At 48.6% G+C, this 23,752-nt stretch overlaps 1 protein-coding gene across 3 annotated transcripts in view; it reads left to right on the top strand.

Moving 5' to 3' along the window:
* CAMTA1 (calmodulin binding transcription activator 1) overlaps positions 1 to 23,752 on the top strand; it is a 724,612-nt gene that overhangs the window by 336,195 nt on the left and 364,665 nt on the right. The window lies entirely within an intron of this gene.

Raw genomic sequence — 23,752 nt, forward strand, 5'->3', positions numbered from 1 at the left:
TACCTTTGTGGAACAATGGAGTCTTGATTGCCTGCATGGGCCTGGCATTATAGGAAAGATTTCAGCAGCAGTTTAAAGTTATAACAGAAGGCATCCACTGAATCTCTATTGGCAGGATGTTCCACAGGACTAGACTGATGACATAAAGCTCAGTTTCTTGTTGTTGTCAAATAAGCCTCACCAATTTGGAGAATGACCAGCGATGCTCCTGCCAGTGAACTCAGTGACTGAGCTGGGATACAAGGCTTCCGGTGGCCCTCGAGGTACTCTGGACCTAATTTGTTCAGGGCTTTGTATGCAAGGACCTTGAAACTGGCCTTGTAGTAAATGCTGGCACTTTAACAATGGTGTCCCTCAAGCAGAAGCTTCCACCAGCATCAGCTGGAGCTTCTGAACCAGACCAAGGGCATCCCCACATAGAACATGCTGCAGTAATCCAGCCTCAAGGTTCCGAATGCATGGACTGCAGTGGTCAGTCTATTTCTATCCAGGAATGGCCATAGTTGGCAAACCAGACACAGCTGGTAAGAGGCACTCTTAGCCACAGAGGACACTACATGGCACAGTGGTTCAGTGCTGGTAAAGGGTAAAGGGACCCCTGACCATTAGGTCTAGTCGTGACCGACTCTGGGGTTGCGGCGCTCATCTCACTTTATTGGCCGAGGGAGCTGGCGTACAGCTTCCGGGTCATGTGGCCAGCATGACTAGGCCGCTTCTGTTGAACCAGAAGTGCACCAGTGCACGGAAATGCTGTTTACCTTCCCACCGGAGCGGTACCTATTTATCTACTTGCACTGTTGTGCTTTCGAATTGCTAGGTTGGCAGGAGCTGGGTCAGAGCAGCAGGAGCTCACCCTGTCACGGGGATTTGAACTGCCAACCTTCTGATCAGCAAGCCCTAGGCTGGTAGTCATCTTTAAATCCCTCAATGGGTTGGGCCTAGGTTACCTGTAGGCCACCTGCACCGAGCTTCTGCTTGCACATAGCAATCTACTTCAGAGTCCCTGGCTGCTTTGGGGTTTCTCAGTGGTGAGATCATGTGGAATCAAACTGCTTGGGAGGATAGACTGGCTCCATCCCTCAAGAGTTTCGAAGCTCCCCCAGAGCTTTTGGTGGAGTATCTTTGGGTGCTGAGTTTGTGCTGGGCTGGGCTGATGGCTTATGGCTTTTGTGCTGACTTCTTGGATCATCATGATAAAACGTTGCTGTTTCTAAATGCTATTTGTATCGGTCGTTTTCTTATTGTGCCCTACTTGGCAAAGAATGTTTTATTAAAAAGTGGTTCATAAACCCATTAAGCCAAACGAAACAGTGCAGCAAAGATGGTGATGGGGAGGTGGTTGGCAGCAAACTCAGTGGCATTGGTTATCCTTTCGGGAAGTCGCCCAAACTGTTCCTGTTTCGCCGGCAGCTAAAGATGAATGATTTCATAATTCTTTGGTTGTGTCCACAATTATATGATTATATGATTAGGAAGGGGTGGTGATTTCCTGAGCCGTAGGCATCCTGAATCAAGGAAGCTGGCTGGTGCCATTGTACCCTTGGCCCACCTGTGTGGTCTGCGCCCTCTGGGTGTTCTGGATTATTAATTCCCACCAGCTTCACCCAGCATGGCCAACAGTCAGGGATGATGGGTTTTGGAGGCCAAAACATTTGGAGGGCACAGGCGCTAGGGAGAATAGGGAATAAATTTGCTCCAGTTGGCATTTTAATACTAAACTCCCTCATTTCCACAATCCTTCAAAAGTCAGGCTTCTCTGAATTTTGCGACGCAGGTCTCTCTAGTCAAGTAACTTGTACCAAAAAATAAATAAATCCATAAACTAAACTTTGCAAGAACAGGCATTCATTAGTGCCAATGACGTGTGAAAATACAGCGTATTAGGGAAGATTGTTCTGCAAATACGTATTGGGCAGAACTGCTTAGGGGGAAAAAGTGTATTGTGCATTTGCACAAAAATGCTGATGAATTTTGATGAGGACTTCAAAAAAATAAATCACAAACTGATGTGGAAATGTGAAGACTTGGAAAATGTGAACACGAGAGAAGCTGAAATGGAGAGATTCTGCCATCCCTCCTTGGTTTCCACTCCCTGTAACCCTCCCAATTTTTATTTTTATGCATTTTATTTGAGGGGAGGTTTTTTGGATGGGGTGCTACCTGCTTTCTTGGAGGGTGCCTGTTTTTATTCTTGGTTTTGTTTTGTTTTAAGACAAAACCCTTTGTTTCATTTGTTCTGGGGTACCTAATTGTTTTGCCTGCTTCTGGAGTTCTGAGCATCGCCTAGTTTTCTTCTGTGAAATGGGTACTTAGTTTCCTAAATTTCCAAACCTGTCCCAGGGGACAAAAAGTTTGTGGAGGCCTGTTCTGCTGGCACTGGTACATGTGTGTGTTTTGGAGGTGAGGGGTTTCACATGCAAAAAACCCAGCAATTCATGCAAAGAATCCCTGAAGGGTCTGGATTAGGCCTTTGGTTGCCCAGACTTTGCTCCATGCATCTGATTTCAATGGAGCTTTGAATTCTGGACACAAAACGGTGTTGGCCATTCCCAAGATTGTCATCCCCTCCTCCTTCCCCTTCCACCCTTTGCCTCTGGGGAGGATTTATAGGGGCAATATGTTCTCTGTTTGCAGGCCTTCGCTGGCATTTAGGAAATATTCTTAAATCTTTTTGTCTTCAAAACGACGCGTCGAGTGGATGATGCACTGTCTGTGATTTTTGTGCAATTTGTCAGAAAACATGTAGCCATCTATATTACCAATGTCCAGCTGGGCAGAAAGATAGCTTTTTCTGTGGGGGGAAAAATCTTGCACACCAAGAACATTTATGAACATCTGAAATATGAGCCTTATGGTGCTCTTGGTGAGGAGGGAGGAAGCCTTTAAACTTTTGCCTCCTTTTCTTGGGAGCACATTAATCGCCCATCAGAAATGGACATGCTACATGGATGGACCGTTCTGATTTACGTACATAGCATGTACAATCCTTAGCAGAGCATCATGAGCAATGGAGAAAGGCCCTCGCCTGCAAAGAGCTTACAGTCAGTGGGGGGAGCGGATGGGCGTGAGCTGATGTCCTTTCAAGAGGCTGGATTCTGGCTTGATGAGCTTCTGGCTACAGTTTCAGAACCTCCAAAGGTCCCCAAGCCAACAATGTCTGCCTGGAAAACTGAGAAGGGGGAAAAGAGATTTGATTTGACTCCCATATCAGTGCAAAGCTAACATATTGAAGCAATCTGTGAACTGAAACACGGGCACCCTTCGAAGCAGCTCACCAGAATGCGGTGAATTTTCCAACAGAAAAAGTGTTGAAAACGTCACAATAGTTTATTGCTCTTTGGCCAACCAGGTCAAATGCATCGCACCCACCCCCACCCCGCAAACACATGCATCACAAAGCAAAAAACAAGCTTGCATGAAATTAAGTGCATGCAGGATGTATTATCATGAAAGGCTGTTTAGAAACATTCTCTCATGAAAGCAGAGCTCCAAAGTTATTTTAATGTGTGTGATCTTCAGGTGCGGTCTGTAGCATGCGCCTCTCGTAGCCTGTTTGAAAAATCTGGCGGTTCTGTATGACGTGTCGTAACCTGTATCTCCTGCTAGGAATGAGTTTCTCTTAAAGGGGGGGTTGCTAAGTGTACAGAAATGTGACTGTTGGAGGAAAGGGTGCATGAAAACAAGTTTGGTCGTGAAAATAACATAAAGGGTGCACACACGCTCCACGTGGCTCTTTAAAGGGAGCGCTGAGCAGAGCCTCCCACCTGCATCTGCTCCATGAGATGCACACACATTTGCCATTACTTTTTAGGAGGGGAAAAGTGTGCTTTATAGAGCAAAAAACACGGTATATTATTCTTATTCTCATTCTTATAATTTATATACTACCCTATACCCATAGGTCTCAGGGCAGATGCAGAATAAAATCAAAATATAAAACCACAAAATACATAATCAAAATAAAAACAACCACCCAATAACACCCCCTCCCAAAAAACCCCCACATTTTAAAAGGACATAGGATGTCAATCAAATCAACCAAAGGCCTGGTAAAAAAAGGAATGTTTTTGCCTGGAGCCTAAAGGTGTATAATGAAAGCACCAGGCAAACTTCCTTGGAGAGAGCATTGCACAGCTGGGGAGCCACTGCAGAGAAGGCTTGTTTTTGTGTTGCCACCCTCCAGACCTCTTGAGGAGGAGGCACACAAAGAAGAGCCTCAGAAGATGATCTGGGTAGTTTCATATGGAAAGAGGTATTGTGGTCCTGAGCCATTTAAGGCTTTATAGGCCCAGCGTTGCAGTAATTGAACGTCTTAGGAGAACTGCACACTACAAAATGCAGACGACATTTTTTAGGTCAGGATGCTGTTTTTTGTTTATAAGTGCAACCTGACATGGAAATGTGGACAACTCAGCTGGAAAAGCGAGAGAAAAGCAAAGGGACAGATTTGCCCTTCCCTGTTGGGAAGATAGAAGCCACCACTCTCTGTACTGCAGTTGCCCCTCTGAAGTGTTTCTCTGCAGGCAGGTCCCTGCCCCAAAGTGCTTGCAGTCTAGAACTTGACACAGAGAGTGGGCAACAGAGGAAGGGATGGAAAACTGAGACTGTGGATAGGCAAGGGGGAGAATCTGGACTCCTTTCCATTGCACGTACATTGGCTTAGCAGCAGTGGGGAAGTGAGGTGTTTCTGGTGGTTCCAGCTGCTGCTGCTGGATCTTCTCAGGATTGAATTCTGGGTTAACCTCTTCTGAAAGCAGCTGCTGGTGGGGAAATGCTGCTGCAAATGCTGCCCCCGGCCCCTTCCTTTCAAAGAGCCCTAGCCAGGAGATGCATTTTAAAGGAGGGCAGGATGACCAAGCGGCTATAGCTGTATCAGAGGAGCTCCCCCCTTCAAAACATAATCTCCCTTTAGTCATTTAAATGTTACGGCAAGATTTTTATTTTTATTATTTTGTAAGTGACTCTCAGGCGGTTTCCAGAGAAGGGCTTTGCTGTGCAAGTGTTAAATCAGCAGCCTAAGCACAAATGATGGGGCTGTTTGACCAGTTTAACCAAGTTGACATAACTGGTGGCGGCGAGATGAGGGCTGACAGGGTGAGGAGCAGAGTTTTTGCAGCCCTTGCATATTGAGCCTGCTGAGTCACAGGCAAAGAAGAGGCAGGGAGGACAGCGCCTCCCTCTGGGAGCTGCAGCCAAAAGCATCTTGTTCACCACATAGCTCTTTCAAAAGCAGCCAGGCTTCCCTGGCAGGATCGGGCCACAGGTGAGAAGGTCAGGGCCTGGGAACTCTTTCCAGCCTTCAGAATCATAGAATCGTAAGACCTGGAAGTGACCATGAGCGCCATCTAGTCCAACTCCTTGCAGTGCAGGAATCTTTTGCCCAACATGGGCCTCGAACCCACAACCCTGAGTCCCGTGCTTTGCCAACTGAGCTATCCCAGCTGACGTGTTGTGGGCCTGCTCCTTGTTGGTGCAAAGCAGAAGCTGCCCTGTGTGGCCCATCTGAAGAGGAGCTGCCAGCCGAGGCCAAGCAAGGGAGGGGCAGAGGAAGTAGGAAGTAGGGAGGAAGAAGAACCCAGCCAAGAGGTCCAGGGATCTGGAAGCCTGGGGGGACCAGCCTGGTGCCGCAGATCTGCCTTTGGGGCTTGCCATGGTTTTGGATGTGCTTTGCGAATTGAGGAAGTGGAGCTCCAGGTGGAGTTAGGTAGATTTACAGTGGTACCTCAGGTTAAGAATTTAGGATTAGAATTCAGGAGGTCCGTTCTTAACCTGAAACTGTTCTTAACCTGAAGTACCACTTTAGCTAATGGGGCCTCCCGCTGCCGCCGTGCGATTTCTGTTCTCATCCTGAAGCAAAGTTCTTAACCCGAGGTACAATTTCTGGGTTAGCGGAGTCTGTAACCTGAAGTGTATGTAACCCGAGGTAGCACTGTATCTATTTTCCCCTCTTGCCACTCTTTGCAGTCTTAAATGCTCCCCCTTCCCAAAAGCAAAAGAGATATTCCTGCATCTCTCCCCCCCCCGCCCCGCCCCTTGTGGATCTAAAGCATTTTGACTGAGGAAAGTGAAAGCAGGCGCCCCCCCCTTTAAAGCAGACACTTTGGGATGGATAATTAGGAAGGAAGGGAGAGCTGGAGTCATTAGGGTTGCCAGCCTTTCTGGGGGCACGTTTGCAAACCCGGCAAACTGCTGCACACACACAGCTCTGCAGCCAAGCACACAATGCGATCTCTTCTCTCGGCTGCAACGGAGCACTGCTTTCCAGCCAAACCTCCATGAGGGGACGGGGAGGGGGCCCTGTGGGTGTTGGGGAAGACCGGTGTTCCGGTGAGAGCCAGGTGGACAACCTCTGACATAGATTATGAACTGCCCGTGTTTTCAGCACCATGGATAGATCCCAGCAGACGCACCGCTGGAGGGCGAAGGGAAGGCCAGGAATCTCCTGCTGGTCTCTGAGAGTTCACAGAATTATAGACCCACAGAATTGTAGGGTTGGAAGGGGTCCCGGCGCTCATCTAGTCCAACCCACTGCAATGCAGTGCTGGTCCAGTGCAGTCCTGCTCCAGTGAAGGGTGTGTGGCTCAAAATCCCCGGGAAGGAGACTAAATAGAGCAGTCGTTCCCAAACTAACCCCAATGGACCACTTGAAAATTGCTGAGGAACTTGGCAGACCATGTAATGATTCTTTAAAAAAAAACATATATAAAATGCCTGTTTTAGCAATTGCAGTGTGCTGTGCTAGATGCTGTATGGTTTTTAGCTGCGTTTTTAAAATTCCTGCTTTTCTTTCTTATGCATTCTATCCTACTGCATTACAGTTTGAATTCCATAGGGTTCCAATTGTAACACAATAAAATGCAATGTAAGGAATAAGCGAAGCAGTAAAAATACAATTAGAAATCGATACGGAAATTTAGTGCGAAGGCTGCGCCGCCTCTCTCCTTCAACCACAAATCCACAAATCCATGCCGTGGACCACCTGAATGACCCTCACAGAGCTGTGGTGGACCACAGGCAGCAGTCTGGGAACCTGTGTCATAGATGAAATAACCTGCACTCTGCCACCTCGGCCATGTGTCGCAGAGGGTCCACTGATCCCTCTGAGCATGGCCTGGGAGGCTTGCAGAGGATCCTGGAGAGGAATCTCTGGTATCTGAAGGTGCCCAGAAGGTAATGGGTGGAGCGAAGGGTTCGTTGGGTGATTAATAATAATAATAATAATAATAATAATAATAATAATTTATTTATACCCTGCCCATCTGGCTGGGCTTCCCCAGCCACTCTGGGCAGCTTCCAAAAAAGTATTAAAATACTGTGATACATCAAACATTAAAAGCTTCCCTAAACAGGGCTGCCTTCAGATGTCTTCTAAAGTCTGGTAGTTGTTGTTCTCTTTGACATCTGGTGGGAGGGCGTTCCACAGGGAGGGTGCCACTCCCGAGAAAGCCCTCTGCCTGGTTCCCTGTAACTTGGCTTCTCACAGTGAGGAAACCGCCAGAAGGCCCTCGGTGCTGGACCTCAGTGTCCGGGTAGAACAATGGGGGTGGAGACGCTCCTTCAGATATACTGGGTCTGCCTCTTCCCCCTTTGTGATCTGCAGTGACTTTGTCTTAGGATCCCTGCCCCATACAAATCCTCTTCTGCAGACAAGCTTCCTGAATTTATGTCCAGGTCCTGAGTCACGGCAGGACATTCCAGAGGCGATGCTTTTCTGGACACCAAAAGGCCTCTTAATAAAGATGGTGGGGGAGGACATTCCATGCGCTCTGTGCAGCAGAAGAACCCATTTTTATGATTTAAAAGTGCATTAAAAAAATCCAAATGCATGGAATTTGAATGCAGAGCTTTTCTGCGCGTTCTTTCCAAAGATCTGCACAAAACCGGTCAGGACAGACCTGTGACTTGAGTGCCAGTGAGACTAAAAGGAGATGAAATTAGGCTGCTGGGCATTCCTAATTCTATGGGGTTTTCACACAGAAGCATATAATTGGATGTGACCCCGAGCATCATCTAGTCCAACCCCCTGCAATGCAGGAATCCCCCCCCCCAATGTGGAGCTCGAACTCACAACCCTTAGATTAAGAGCCTTGTGCTCTACCCACTAAGCTATCTCAGGCATTGCCGTAGGACCTCCTCCCCATGGGCTGTAGGAGCCAGGGAGGGGCAGGGTCCATGCTGCCACAACCACATGTCGTAGAAATGCTCTTCCTTTCCTGGAGGATGAAAGACTCTTGATGGCTACTGGCCTTGATGGTTTCTGCTCTGCATCCACAGTCAGAGGCAGAAATGCTTCTGAATACCAGCTTGCTGAGAAGCGCAGGAGCAGAGGGTTGCTGTGGGGCTCGTGGGTCCTGCTTGTGGGTTTTGCTTAGGGGCATCTGAGAACAGGATGCTGGACTAGATGGGTCCCATTTGGCCGGACCCAGAAGGTTCATCTTCGGGTCTGAAATGCTTCCCTGAAATCTGTAGGTTTGTCTGAGAAGGGAAAACGCTTCCTTGCACACCCAGATGCATATCCCTAGAGAGGACTCTTCAGGAGAGACCTGAAGGTGTGCAGGAACTGCTCTTTTTCCTAGATGGTGAAGCATTTGCTGTCCTTGGAGGGCAGAATTGCCCCCCTAACCTTCTCTTGCTCTTTCAACACCTGAGTCACAAAAACCTCCCTGGTGTGAGAATTTAAAAGAAAGTGTGGTGGGAGAGGAGATTTCATTTTTTTAAAAAAAAGATGCGCAGATGTCTCAGGCCTGCCAATAAACAGTGCTAGGAGCGCCCCCCCTTTATTGCTCTGCAGATATCCTGATTTTACAGGTGTGCAAGCAGGTGAAAAGGAGTGTACGGACTGTGGGTCCTACGCCTTTCACACAGGGGAAGCCTGAGGCTTGTCAAGACAAACCCCGCCATACAGATCTTCCTTTTTTTTTTTTTTTTTTTTTGCAGCTCTTCACCCTCACTCGGCGTGATCCTTCACAGCCACTTCTTCATCTTAGCAGGTTTATAGTCGCTCTAGAGCAAATCACCTGGTGATATATATTCATCTTGTGTCTACTGCCACCTTGTGGTCACCTCCGTGTAACTGCAGCCGTGCCAAGCAGATCAAAATAGCTTTTTTGGTGTGTGTGTGTGTGTGTGTGTGTGTGTGTGTTGGGGGGGGGGGCGGTGTTCCCCTTCCCGCTGAAAGGAAAGAATATGATTTGTCATTTAGAGGTTTCTCTATTCCATGAAGTAGCAGGGAGTCTTTAAGGCAGCATAGAAATGCAAGAAATCTGGAGATTTACTAGTTCCCATTTTTAAAAAATGAAATTAACATGGTTTTTCTTTTGTTTCTTACATGCATTTTACCCATGTTAAGACGCACTCCTGCACCCCACTTGCAGTGGGGCTTACCTCTGAGTAAACCTGCTGTGTAGAAGTGCAATATATTGGTTTGCACTCAGTGGTTATGTATAACTTAGCAAATAAAATTAAAATATATAGAACATATCATAGATTCATAGAATTGTAGAGTTGGAAAGGACCACTGAGGCTCATTTAGTCTAACCCCCTGCAATACAGGAATCTTAACTAAATCATACATGACAGAGAACCATCTAACCTCTGCTTATAGAAATATGCCCTCTGGTAGAGTCCTCTGAACTGCTTAAGGTGCTTAAATAAGGTATCAAAACTGAAAACCTAAAGCAGAATCACAACCATAAACAGAAAGGAAGGTTTGATTATTTGCGGTTAGGAAAGCCAAACAGAAACAAAAGGGACTTTAGAACAAGCTCTTGAAATAAACATCCCTCTAATATAAGAAAGCAATACATATTCAATTACGCTTTATTATTTCCTATTCACCCCTGCCTGGAACGAAGCCCTGTGGAACATTGTGGGACTTGCTTCTGCATAAACAGATATTGAGTTTAGGGATAATTTCCCTGATCAGTGCCTGCAAAAATCATTGCTGCCAATTCTGAGTTCTCACTTTCTGCTTTATGGACTTTAGAAAATGGAAGGTTCACACTAGTTGGAAATCGGGTTCTCTCACCTCTTCCCCACGTTAGTCTGCTTTGTTTAGCATGCACCCTCTCCATTGTTCATCAGTTGTTGGTTTTTTGCCTGTATCCCAGAGAAGGATGCTGATGCTGCTCAGTTGGGTTGAATTAAGGTCTTCATTCAAAGAAAGAAATCCTGCATGGAAATCAGCTCTGAAAATACATATGTTACTGTCGGGGTCTAGTCATGTTTGTGGGAGAGAGGAGGCTGTTCCTCCAGAGTAATGCAAATCATCCCACCCTTCTTTAAATATTCTGTTGTAACGTGGAGGCCAAATTCAGACTTTGGAGCTGAACTCTCAAGGCCAACTTGTTTTCTTCAACTTCCCTGGGCTTGGGTGACATTATCACACATGCAGAACCCTGGCTCAGGGTAGGTCCCACATCTGGGATGTTGCAAACATACTGGACCCATTAAAAGGGCCTTCTGAGTTCTGCAGGCCCCATTGCCTAGACTTGGAGATGTTGTGGGATCTACCACAGGTTTGGGCATAAAATCATTTTGTCCCTTTGTCTGGCTGCTTTAGCAATAAAGGTAAAGGGAGCCCTGACCATTAGGTCCAGTTGTGGCTGACTCTGGGGTTGTGGCACTCATCTCGCTTTATTGGCCGAGAGAGCCGGCGTACAGCTTCCAGGTCATGTGGCCAGCATGACTAAGCCGCTTCTGGCAAACCAGAGCAGCGCACCCTTCCCGCTGGAGCGGTACTTATTTATCTACTTGCACTTTGACATGCTTTCAAACTGCTAGGTTGGCAGGAGCAGGGACCGAGCAACGGGAGCTCACCCCGTCACGGGGATTCGAACTGCCGACCTTCTGATCGGCAAGCCCTAGGCTCTGTGATCTAACCCACAGTGCCATAACAGTCTCCAAATGTAGCCAGCTCCACATCTCTTTTAAAGCCTTCCAAGCTGCTGCTTAGTTTGGGGATTGCCCTTCCTGTTATGTGTTGTCAGCTCCAGAAAGGAAGCTCTCTGTCTCTCTCTCCATTACCTTCATTCCCACCACCATCACCACATTGGATGCTATGACTTCTCCTCAGCTGCTAAGATGTGGCCAAAGGCTGCCTGTTTTACTCTGGCTGCAGTGAAAACTAGGTCAAGGCTGTGCCAGCAACTGGAGGTGACCTGTCGTTTGGGTGTTTTAATCTGTGTGCTTTATTGTCCCATTGCTCGGTCCCTGCTCCTGCCAACCTAGCATTTTGATAGCACAAAGTGCAAGTAGATAAATAGGTACCACTCCAGCAGGAAGGTAAATGGCGTTTCCGTGCACCGCAACCCCAGAGTCGTTCGTGACTGGACCTAATGGTCAGGGGTCCCTTTACATAGATATATAACCTCCAGGGATCCAGTTTAAACCTCTTCCGGGCTCTCAGGGGTGCTTTGCTTCCAGACAGCAGTCCAGACCTGGAAGTGTCTTGTGCCTAACCTAAATCGACTTCTTCAGCTGAACTAACAGACTAATGCAGCTGGCGACTCCAACAGCAAGTGCTCCACAGCTGTGATGTCTGGATATACTCTGGTGCAGCTGAGACATCGAATTCTAGAGTGGGAAGGGACCCTGAGGATCATCCGGTCCAACCCCCTTGTAATGGGGTTGTCCCATATGGGGATCGAACCTGCAACCTTGGCATTATTAGCACCACACTCTAACCAACTGAGTTATAGATGGCACATGTTTGATACAAAACCCAGGGAGATGTAGCATTTGGGCTGGGCCTGCACCTGTCTCTTAAAACTTGATCTCCACCGCCCCACCGTTCCTAGGAGTGAAACGGCTCCTTCTAGTCACCACCTCCTGATGAAAACTCAGTAGGGGCTGATAAAATTGCTTTACGGTCTAGAACAGGCCCTTATTTAAATGATGGCAGACTTCTCTTTGTTGCAGATGCATTTGGTGTGGAACACTCCAAAAACCTAATGTGGGAAGAGGCCCTTAGATTCCATGTCCATCGTGAAGGAACCACAACATCCCGATTTCCTCCAGTACAGCACCAGTGCTTGCTTAATGAATGAATAAGTTATCGTGTACATTTTTATTTTGCCCCTCCTCCAAATTGCTTGTGATGGCTGGGAGGTTTGCTGGTGTTTGTTGCATCTTCCTGGTATCCCCACAAGACAGGCCGCTCAGCAAGCAATATGGCTAAGTTGGGGGTATGAACTTGGGTCTTCCCAGTGCCACCACGCATCCATTTCTAATGGCCCTCCCCATTCCCTCGTCTCCTGTGTTGCAGGAGCCAGGAAGGGTTGGCTGAACACTCTGGCTCTTTTCTAGCCTTGTACACCATGGAGGAGGGAAGATAAGGACCCCCCATATCTCACAACCATAAGAGTGTTTTATGGTTCAGTCTGCAGGGGAAGGGAAACCCCTTGGGTGCTTCAGTGGTGGTTCAAAAGTAGTGCCTGCTTGACCTTTGGGCGAATTTGGATGAGGCGAGAGCCACTTCTGCTGGAGGGCCATCATTGCAAATCATTGCCTTGCATCCCCTCCAGCTTTTCTCCCAAAATGGGGTTGTTGTTTTTTTTGCAAGCTAGGGATGGAAGGACGCAGGAATGCCTCTGGATGCAGCTGTTGGAGGCCACACAATTGCACACGTGGCTGTAATTTTCCCTGGATAATGGTGTCATGAAATTGAGCACTTAACTTCTCCTGACCTTCTGCAACCTCTGGCAGTCTCTTAGGACTCCTGTGCCACAGGTTCTGCTCCCACAATTTCCCACCCCCCTCAGCTGCCTTATTGGATCCCTGGATCCCCCCCTCCCCACAATTGCTCACTGCAACAGATATTTTTTTTTCCAGTGGAAAGGAGGAACCCTGTATTGCTAAGGACTGCACAATTTTGCAGTACTATAAACCTGCTTTTGAGGATTATGACTTCTCTCTCTCTCTCTCATCTAAGTACATTTCTCAGCAGTGTGCTGGAATAAGAGTTTACGGCAGTGCTTTTGCTGTAATTTTTGCATCCCTGTTGTCATAAACAAGGAAAGTGGGTTAAAAAGGGCCCACCACCTAAAAGATGGCATTCATAAAAATAGAAAGAGGCTCATGAAATCCACACACCGGGACTCACACTACCCTTTCTGGTGTTCCTATTTCTGTAGCTAACTTCCAAACTTAGCGTGTGCTTAGAATCATAGAATCATAGAGTTGGAAGAGACCACAAGGGCCATCGAGTCCAACCCCCTGCCAAGCAGGAAACACCATCAGAGCACTCCTGACATATGGTTGTCAAGCCTCTGCTTAAAGACTTCCAAAGAAGGAGACTCCACCACACTCCTTGGCAGCAAATTCCACTCTCGAACAGCTCTTACTGTCAGGAAGTTCTTCCTAATGTTTAGGTGGAATCTTCTTTCTTGTAGTTTGAAGTGTGATCCTGTCCTCTGGGGTGTTAGCCACCCCTCCCAGTTTGGTGCTTGGTGTGGGGCCTGCTCCAGGGGTGACTCAAGCACATGTGGAAGGTATTGAGGGGCTTGTTGATGGCTCTGGCCCCTCCTGTGGACTTCCCATCGGAATATCTGGATGGCCACAATCATCATCATCATAATTTTTAATTTGTATACAGTGGACGCTCAGGTTGCGAACATGATCCGTGTGGGATGCACATTCGCAACCCACAGCATTCACAACCCGCGTCTGTGCACATGCGGGTTGCGATTCGGCTGAGGGCAATGAAACAATCGTTGAGACGGCTAGAGCGCCGGTGGCGGATAACTCATTCCGAATCTGACCGGACACAGGTTAGAGCTCAACGTCGAGCCTACCAAGTGGCGATAGCGACGGCGAAGAAGAATTTCTTCACCGCCTCTATTGCATCTGCAGAAAACAGCAGCAGGAGACTTTTTCAGGTGGTTCACAATTTAGCGGAACCACCTGCAACATCAGGGCCCAGTACGGGCCACATGTTCTCCTGCAATGATTTTGCAAAGTTTTTTGCAGATAAAATCGCTCAGATTCGGGAAGAAGTAGACTCCACCGTGGGAGCAGGGCCGGGGCGGGAGAGTGCTAGAGTTCTGTCTAGTCAAGTTGAGTGGGATCAATTCCAATCTGTTACCTCCGAGGATGTGGACAGGCTGCTTGGACGAGTGAAACCAACCACCTGTCTCCTGGATCCTTGCCCATCCTGGCTTATAAAAGCTAGCCGGGAAGGACTGGGCGATGGGCTTCGTGGGGTGGTGAATGCTTCCCTCCGTGAGGGAGCCTTCCCAGACCCGCTGAAAGAGGCGGTTATTAAACCGCTTCTTAAAAAACCATCTTTAGATGTGGCCACGATGGCCAACTATCGCCCAGTCTCAAATCTTCCATTCCTGGGCAAGGTGATTGAGCGAGCGGTTGCCGAACAACTCCAGGCACGCCTGGAAGAAGCGGACCATTTGGATCCCTTCCAGTCGGGATTCAGGCCTCATCATGGGACTGAAACTGCCTTGGTCGCACTGGTTGATGATCTCCGGCGGGCTAGGGACAAAGGTGAGAGCTGTTTCCTAGTTCTGCTGGATCTCTCAGCGGCGTTCGATACCATCGACCATAGCATCCTTCTGGACCGTCTTGAGGGGCTGGGAGCTGGGGGCACTGTTATACAGTGGTTCCGCTCCTTCCTCCTGGGCCGTGTTCAGAAAGTGGTGGTGGGGGATGAGTGTTCAGACCCCTGGGCTCTCACTTGTGGGGTGCCTCAGGGTTCTGTCCTCTCCCCCATGCTTTTCAACATCTACATGCGGCCGCTGGGAGAGATCATCAGGAGGTTTGGGCTGGGTGTTCATCAGTATGCGGATGATACCCAGCTCTACCTCTCTTTTAAATCAGAACCAGTGAAGGCAGTGAAGGTCCTGTGTGAGTGTCTGGAGGCGGTTGGAGGATGGATGGCGGCTAACAGATTGAGGTTGAATCCTGACAAGACAGAAGTACTGTTTTTGGGGGACAGGAGGCGGGCAGGTGTGGAGGATTCCCTGGTCCTGAATGGGGTAACTGTGCCCCTGAAGGACCAGGTGCGCAGCCTGGGAGTCATTTTGGACTCACAGCTGTCCATGGAGGCACAGGTTAAATCTGTGTCCAGGGCGGCTGTTTACCAGCTCCATCTGGTACGTAGGCTGAGACCCTATCTGCCTGCGGACTGTCTCGCCAGAGTGGTGCATGCTCTGGTTATCTCCCGCTTGGACTACTGCAATGCACTCTACGTGGGGCTACCTTTGAAGGTGACTCGGAAACTACAACTAATCCAGAATGCGGCAGCTAGACTGGTGACTGGGAGCGGCCGCCGAGACCATATAATACCGGTCTTGAAAGACCTGCATTGGCTCCCAGTACGTTTCCGAGCACAATTCAAAGTGTTGGTGCTGACCTTTAAAGCCCTAAACGGCCTCGGTCCAGTATACCTGAAGGAGCGTCTCCACCCCCATCATTCTGCCCGGACGCTGAGGTCCAGCGCTGAGGGCCTTCTGGCGGTTCCCTCATTGCGAGAAGCAAAGCTACAGGGAACCAGGCAGAGGGCCTTCTCGGTAGTGGCGCCCGCCCTGTGGAACGCCCTTCCAGCAGATGTCAAAGCGATAAACAACTACCTGACATTCAGGAGACATCTTAAGGCAGTCCTGTTCAGGGAAGTTTTTAACGTGTGATATTTTATTGTATTTTTGGTTTTTATGGAAGCCGCCCAGAGTGGCTGGGGAGGCCCAGCCAGATGGGCGGGGTATAAATAATAAATTATTATATTATTATTATTATTCGGCGCTTCTGTACTCGTTCCAGTACTTCTGGGTTTCAGTGGTCCATAACCCGAAAAAACGCAACCTGAAGTGGCTGTAACCCGAGGTATAACTGTACCGTCTTTCTATCTTACAATACCTGAGGGGAAAACAAAAAAAACAAAAACAAAAAACAAAAAATGACCACCTTATAACAATCCAATGCAATACAAAAATGCGATAATAAAACATAACTTTAAAATAAGCAACCTGCATCAAAAAAGTAACATTCAACAATCATTAGAATAGTAAAAAATAATAATACAGCATATAAAAGTTAAACAGAAATTCACTCTTAACAGTTACAATGAATAATTTCTAAACTATAACCAATAAAACAACAGCAAGCCACAGTACATAAAATAATACAATACAAATTGAGAAGCAGAGACTAGAGGGTGGGGCAAGCCAAGTGAAAGAGAGCCAGTGTGGTGTAGTGGTTAAGAGCGGTAGTCTCGTAATCTGGGGAACCGGGTTCGTGTCTCCACTCCTTCACATGCAGCTGCTGGGTGACCTTGGGCCAGTCACACTTCTTTGAAGTCTCTCAGCCCCACTCACCTCATGGAGTGTTTGTTGTGGGGGAGGAAGGGAAAGGAGAATGTTAGCCGCTTTGAGACTCCTTCGGGTAGTGATAAAGCGGGATATCAAATCCAAACTTCTCCTCCTCCTCCTCCTCCTCCTCCTCCTCCTCCTCCTCCTCCTCCTCTTCTTCTTCTTCTTCCCTGGTGAAGTCTCTCCCCTCACAGTTCTTCTGCCAGGACCAGCTCCCTTCTGAGGACTCCTAGGGCCGGAGGGTGGGGCAAGGCAGGTGAGAGAAAGCCTTGTCTGATGAAGTCTCTCCCCTCACAATGAGGACGGGACGCTGGGCTAGACGGGCCTTTGACCCAGCCACGGGGCTCTTCTTGTGCTCATCTGAGCATATCCATTTCCCAGGGTCCCCCTCTCCAGGGACAGCCCCTTCCCCAACTGCTCTCACAATTCCCTCAAGCTTAAAGTGCAATTTAGAGGTTTGGCTTGAGAGTAAGGAAGCTCAAGACCCCTTCGGGGAATGTTGCTAGTGAGAGTTCCCTTGGTGTTACTTCAGCCAACCGCCCTCCACTCTCCCAGTTCCCCTTCAAATGTCAGTTTAGGTCAGTGTTTCCCAACCTTTTCCTGACCCTGGCCCTCTTCTGACCTTTTTTTCTTCCTGTGCCCCCCTATGGGTGTGACCCCCCTAGCTTCATGCTGTGTCCGCCCCCCCCCCATTTACCTGTTGCTAGGAATTGCAAGTAGGAGGGAGAACCAGTGGCGTAGCGTGGGTTGTCAGCACCCGGGGCAAGGCAAGTAATTTGCGCCCCCTAACCCGTGGATTTGCGCCCCCTAACCCGTGGATTTGTGCCCCCTAACCCCCAGATGTTGCACCCGGTGCGGCCGGCCCCCCCTGCACCCCCCACGCTACGCCACTGGGGAGAACTCCAGATGCTTCTTTGTCGTTGGGATGTGCTTCTCATTGGGGTATCTGGTTGGCCACAGGTGATGAAAACAGGATGCTGGACTCGTTGGGCACTCTCTGGGGACATTAACGATGCCCTTGAAGTTGACTCGGGAGTTGCAGCCGGTCCGAAACACAGTGAAACTCCATTGTCTGGGCAGAGCCAGCTATTGGAACCACATTTTCGCAGTTCTTCAAGGTCTGCATTGGCTTCCAGTTTGTTTCCTGCTTGAATTCCTGGAATTTAAGCATCATAGCATGTGTCACAAGACAGGGCAGAGGTGGTGGTGGCCCACTTCAGTGAGAAGGAAGAGACTCGGTGGGTGAGTGGGGAAAGAGGGGCACCAGGTTGACGAACAAGGAGGTTTGGAAAAGGAACGCCTAGAGATTGAAATACATATTTAAGCCTCAGGAGTGTCAAGTTCCCAGTTCAAGAGCACAAGGCTCTCAATGCATCCACCTTGCCAGACAGCTTAAGCCATGGGTAAAACTAAGGTCTGGGGCCAGATCCAGCCCAATCACCTTCTAAATCTGGCCCGAGGACAGTCTGGGAATCAGCATGTTTTTACATGAGTAGAATGTGTCCTTTTATTTAAAATGCATTTCTGGGTTATTTGTGGTGCCTGCCTGGTGTTCTTACATGAGTAGAATGTGTGCTTTTATTTAAAATGCATCTCTGGATTATTTTTGGGGCATAGGAATTTGTTCATTCCCCCTCAGAAAAATATAGTCGGTGGACGGTGGACTGGCCCCTTGCTGAAAAAGTTTGCTGACCCTTGGCTTAAGCAGGCCTGGATCAGGGCAAGAGAGTGTTTTGGGCCCTCCAGGCATGTTGGGAGAAGGGTAGGAAATAATAAATTAGCACTGTAAACTCCCTTCCCCTTAAAGGAATTGGATAAAAATACAAATAGCTATGTAAAGTATGGAGTTATTTGCTCCTTGGCATGATTTACTTCCTTCCAAGTCATGTCTTCTACTCCTTCGTAACCCACTGAGCAGCAGGCAGTGGGTAGGCCTCGAAACCTGTGGGGATTCCTGAGGCCCTTGACTTGCTACGGATCGCGTTGGGCCCAGGGCAAAAGCAGCGTTTATCGCCCTTGCCAAGGAGTTGTGAATGCCGCTCGCCCTGATTGCTACCTGCTCTCCACAGCTTAGGAGCTAATTACTGTTTTTGCCCGTCTCCTCTGTGTTGCGAAATTGCTAACTGATTAGGAAAATTGGTACGTCTCCCCGTCACCCAGGGCGGGGTTTGTGTTTGTGTGTTTTCTGTTTTGCCGAAAGGCCTTTTCTGAAGTGCCTGAGGGGGTCTGGTGCCGATTGGCAGGCTCTGTTCCTCGCCGTTTGAGCGGGAGATGGCGGAGCTGATCTTGGGGGAGAGGGCAGCACTTCTGAATGGGTGGCTTGGTGGCCAGCAGGCCTTGGGAGAGGGAAGGCACAGCTGCCTGCAGGGGAGCTGCGAGTGTGTCATTATCGGCCCCTCAGAAACCTCTTTCTGGCAAAGTTACGTGGATCGCGAGAGCTTTTCATTTTGAGATTTCATTTTGAGATCTCGCCTTCGGCCCAAAGAACGAAGGCCAAGCTTTGCAGGTGCGTCAGAGCTGCACCCACTCCACCTTTGCACAGGTAGACAGCAACATGCCTTTAGGAAGTCCACAAGAGGCACACGAAGCCCCCACTCCTATGATTCCCCCCCCACCTGGTATTCAGAAGCATGTTGCTTCGGATCGAATCCCCACTTGGTCACGAAGCTCACTGGGTGACCTGGGTCCAGTCGCTGCACCTGAACCTAACCCACCTCACAGGGTTGTTGTCAGGATTAAATGAGGAGGGGAAGAACCACCTTCAGCTCACTGGAGAAGAAGGTAGGATTTATAAGTCCATTAAATAAATAAACAAGTCAATGGAAAATGCAGCCTGTATTTGGACCAGGGTGGGGGTTTGTCCTACACCCTCCAGACTCAGAGAGCTGCTATTCCTGTCTCCATGAACAAGGGGTTCAGGGTGAATCTGATTCCTACAATGTCAGAACTTGGGCACATTGGGTTGTCTCCAACTAAGTCCTGCTCAGGTGAAACACATTGAAATTGATGGGCCTAAGTTCACCATGTTCATTAACCTTCCAACTGGTCTGCCCTGAGTAAGACTAGCACTGGATACACAGTCCAACATCTCATATCCTGGATTGCCTTCCTCCCTATCCGTGGGCCCCCTCGTTTGAAGTGGTCACAGTGCAGGATTGGGCCAGAGAGCCGAATGCATCGTCTTCTCTTATCCCATATTATCCTCATTTGTAAAATGGTGCGTCCGTCAGCTGAATGCCTTGGAAGGGGGACAGGAAGAGACAACTCCAGGTTTGCAAATAGCACACGGATCACCTCTAGATGGTCAGGAAAAAATGAAGAAGTAGTGTTGCTTCTTAAACAACAGCTTGCAGAAGAGGGTTATTTATTTAAATGTTTTAAAACAAATCAAAAATCTCAGCAGAGCTTTTTAAAAGTCCTCCTCATGCTTCTCTGGGCTGGGACCAGAGGCTCCCGTAATCCACTGTGAAATCATCAGCCAGTTTCTCCCATTCACCTTGTGTGGCTGCAAAGCACCCTTGATGGTTGCTTTTGTAGAGCCTTAATAGAAATCAATGGCACAGCCCAATGTGTGCGGAGCCTCCATTGTCCCAGTTCCAAAATGGAAATAATAGAGCAAGTGAAATGAAGAGGAGCAATTACGATCAAGGGCAGGAGACATCTCTCCCGGCACAAGGTGGGTTTGAAAAGGGCTGGGGAAGAGAGAAGGGAATAATTGTGGATGGGCAGGATGGCAGAACGGAACCTGGAAGGCTGGCGTAGACTTTTTCTATACCATACCAAGAGTGGCGGAATTAACATTCAACGGGTCTGAAATGAACAAAGGGAAACATCTCTTCGTCTCCCCGCCCCTCACCCGACATCCCAGGTCACAATGAGACATAATAGCGGACAATTATATAGAACTTGTTCAGAACCGAACGAGATTTATCCTTAGCTGAGCTTTTGATTGCACAAAATTGGAGGACGGCGGATCTCCCTGCTCAAAACGAATTGCTTTTGAGGGTGTAGGAGCTCGGCTGAGCTGTGATGATGCTCATGAAACAATGGGAAGGAGACGTGCGGCTCAATGGGCTGGTTGCCGTGAGAGCAACGTGGCGGAGTTTTCAGGCAACTTAACGTTGCTCCAGGACCGCTCCATTGGAAATACATCAGAAGGTGTAGATAAAGATGATAAGCAGTATCCAATAGATTCACATCCTAAAGGACCCCCAAAGGAAATGGCACTGGGGCCTAGCAATGCCCCCTTCCCCAAATCTCTACAGCTAGACACAGCTGTTCAGAAAACGCTCCTCACCTGCATGGTTTTGCTAGTGGCTCCCTTTTGAAGGCACCTGGGGATGGAGGGTGGGGAAAGGCAGGTGCAAATGGCCATTCCCTGATGGTAGAGACAGTCTCTCTTTCCTCAGAGGACTAGGAACTTGTAGAATATGGGTAACAGATGAAATGCCCTCCAGAAAGTGTTGGGCTTCAACCTCCCTGAGACCCCAGTCTGCTCCAGCCCCAGCCAACATGGTCAACAGTCAGGGATGATGGGAGTTGTAGTCCAACAACATCCAAAGGGCACCCTGTTGGGTGCCCTGCTTCAGGACTTCCATTCAATGTTGGCTTTCCACTCCTTAGGATTCCAGCTTCTTGAGCTCCTTGGAGAACAGGTAGGGTTACGGAATAAAACTAATTTAAACAGCACATACGTAGTGTTCTTAGACTGGCCACAGGGACCTTGTTTTTAAAAGGCAGGTTTCCATTCATGGTGATACCTGAGGAGACAGATGGTCACCTGTCTGGGCAGCCATGGAGAATATTTGTGGCACTGTCCATAAATTGTCCAGATGTCTGCAGTCTGGCAGATGTTAATGGGAGTTCTGCGGGCACCAAATCGTTTAAACAAAGTGACCCGACTGCATCCTGTTCCTGATCCACCAGGGTCAGAAACAGAAGGTCAGAAGTATGGGGAAGGGTCACCCACCCAAAAAAACCCTTAATTTGATTTCAAATATTGATTGATTGATTGATTGATTGATTGATTACCTGCCCTTCACGCTGTGGTCTCAGGGTGGGTGACAGTATTAAAGCACCATATTAAACCAGATTAAAACAACTTAAAATTAGAGGAAGTATAAATAGACAACTCCAGGGTCAAAAGGCAGGGTGAAGAGATGCGTCTTCAGCTGTATAATGAAGGTGCCACACACCCCTGTGGGGAGAGAGTTCCACAACTTAGGGGCCTCCACAGAGAACACCCTCTCCTGGATTGTGCCCCTCTCCTGGATTGTGTTCCTCTGAGGGCAGAGGAACTACCAAGAGGGCTTCCTGTACCCTCTAAATTCTGCAGATGAATCATCTGCACCATATGAGCATCTGGATAGTATCATTCCTCAACAGAGGAGGCCATGGTATGGGTCTGCCCTTGTCTCTTCTCAGTGGTGGAGGGTCTCATGAAAGAGCTTCTGATATGAATAATCACCCAGGAGGAGTTGATCCTTGAGGAGTCCTGGACCTAAGGCATTGAGAACACTTTGAAACATCCCCAGAAATAGACAGGGAGTCAGCATAGCTGTTGCCCCACGGAGATGTCCTCTGTGAGCCTTGGCCTAGTAGTCCATGGACCCTCTTGCTGTCTTCTGTAGTACTGCCTGTCCTTTGAGGTCCATTTTCGAGGCAGCTCTGTGTTCTCTAGATGGGCACAAAGAACTGTGGCTAAGCTAACTGTTATGTACTGAGCTGAATCCTAGAACAATAGGATCCAGAATGCAGCAGTCTGATTGGTCTGCAGGAGCCACCCAATCCAGCTCCAGGTGGAAGCGAATCAGCGACCTGATTGGCCTGCAGGAGCAGCCAATCAGGTTCCTGGTTAAAGTGAATCAGCAACCTGATTGGCCTGCAGGAACAGCCAATTAGGCCTCTGGAGGAGGTGAATCCACAACCTGATTGGCCTGCAGGAGCATCCCAGAATTAGCCAATCACGTGGGGCTCATTGTGTAAATAATGTATATATAGCTAGATGTTTTTGGGACGCGGGTGGCGCTGTGGGTAAAACCTCAGCGCCTAGGACTTGCCGATCGCATGGTCGGCGGTTCGAATCCCGCGGCGGGGTGAGCTCCCATCGTTCGGTCCCAGCTCCTGCCCACCTAGCAGTTCGAAAGCACCCTTAAGTGCAAGTAGATAAATAGGTACCACTTTATAGCGGGAAGGTAAACGGCGTTTCCGTGTGCTGCTCTGGTGCTGGCTCACCAGAGCAGCTTCGTCACGCTGGCCACGTGACCCGGAAGTGTCTGCGGACAGCGCTGGCTCCCGGCCTCTAGAGTGAGATGAGCGCACAACCCTAGAGTCTGTCAAGACTGGCCCGTACAGGCAGGGGTACCTTTACCTTTACCTAGCTAGATGTTTTGGGGGAAGCTTCATTCATTGCTGCTATGAGCTGAATAAAGAGCATGAAATTCACACTCTACTCCGAGTATTTTTCACTAACCTTATCTAGGAGAGGCTATAACTGGTGGACCTGCCAAAACCACTGAGGCCACTTGGAGTTCTGGATGGAAAGTCAGATCTAATGGCACACCTCCCCTACCCACAGCATGACCTGACCTTTAAGGGACAGCTCAGTAGCTCCATTCAGGACAGCCTGAACACCATCTCCCAAATCAGAAGAACCACCTCCAAGCCGTATTGAGAAAGAGCTTCAATATATTGGCCCATTATCAACCCCAGTCATCCACAATGACACCCAGATTTGATAAAAAGGAGATGTAGAGTTGGGTGTCACCAGCATAGTCAGCAGTTTTAAGTGGATCAGGGTGAAACCTCAGCCTTGGGGGAAATGCAGTCCTCTTGACATTTGGTATCTGGCCCTTCCCAACCCACTCTTCTCACATTGCCTTTCTATAGGAATGGCTACTGTCGACATTCCAGGTGCAGCTGAGAGGCTGGCTCCTTCCACGCAAAGGCTTTCTCCCCTGCAGAAGGAAGTCCTCTCAGGGTGCGTTCGCTGTTGGTTTGGTCCTGGGCTGTCATTACCAGTGGTATTTTAAGCTTATTTGATTTTGTGCCTCTTCCCTTTAGCAGAGGCCAATCTCATTCTGCAGAATAAATTTGCCATTAGATGTGAGTTGCCTGAGACGGTGCCTATTTTGAATTCCCTCTGTTATATGTAGGGCTGAGCCAAAAATTACTTGCCCTGTTTCCTTTCTGCAAGCATTGAGAAATGTGGTGATTTTCAGAACTTGCCACAAATACATTTGGGTTGGTTTAATAAAATTTTGGGTTTTTGCCTTCACTGCCCTTGGTCTCACTAGCCCACCCTGCCCTTTAATCCAATTGGCTGTGGCAGCCCACATGTTGATGACATCATGACGCTACATCTGATGCGTGGTGATGTCATAGGTGTTGCAAATAAAATCAGAACAAAATGCACAGCCCTCTTTGGGTCTCCAGCT

The sequence above is a fragment of the Podarcis vaucheri genome (assembly GCF_965113315.1).
Source record: "Podarcis vaucheri genome assembly, chromosome: 7".
Lineage (NCBI taxonomy): Eukaryota > Metazoa > Chordata > Lepidosauria > Squamata > Lacertidae > Podarcis > Podarcis vaucheri.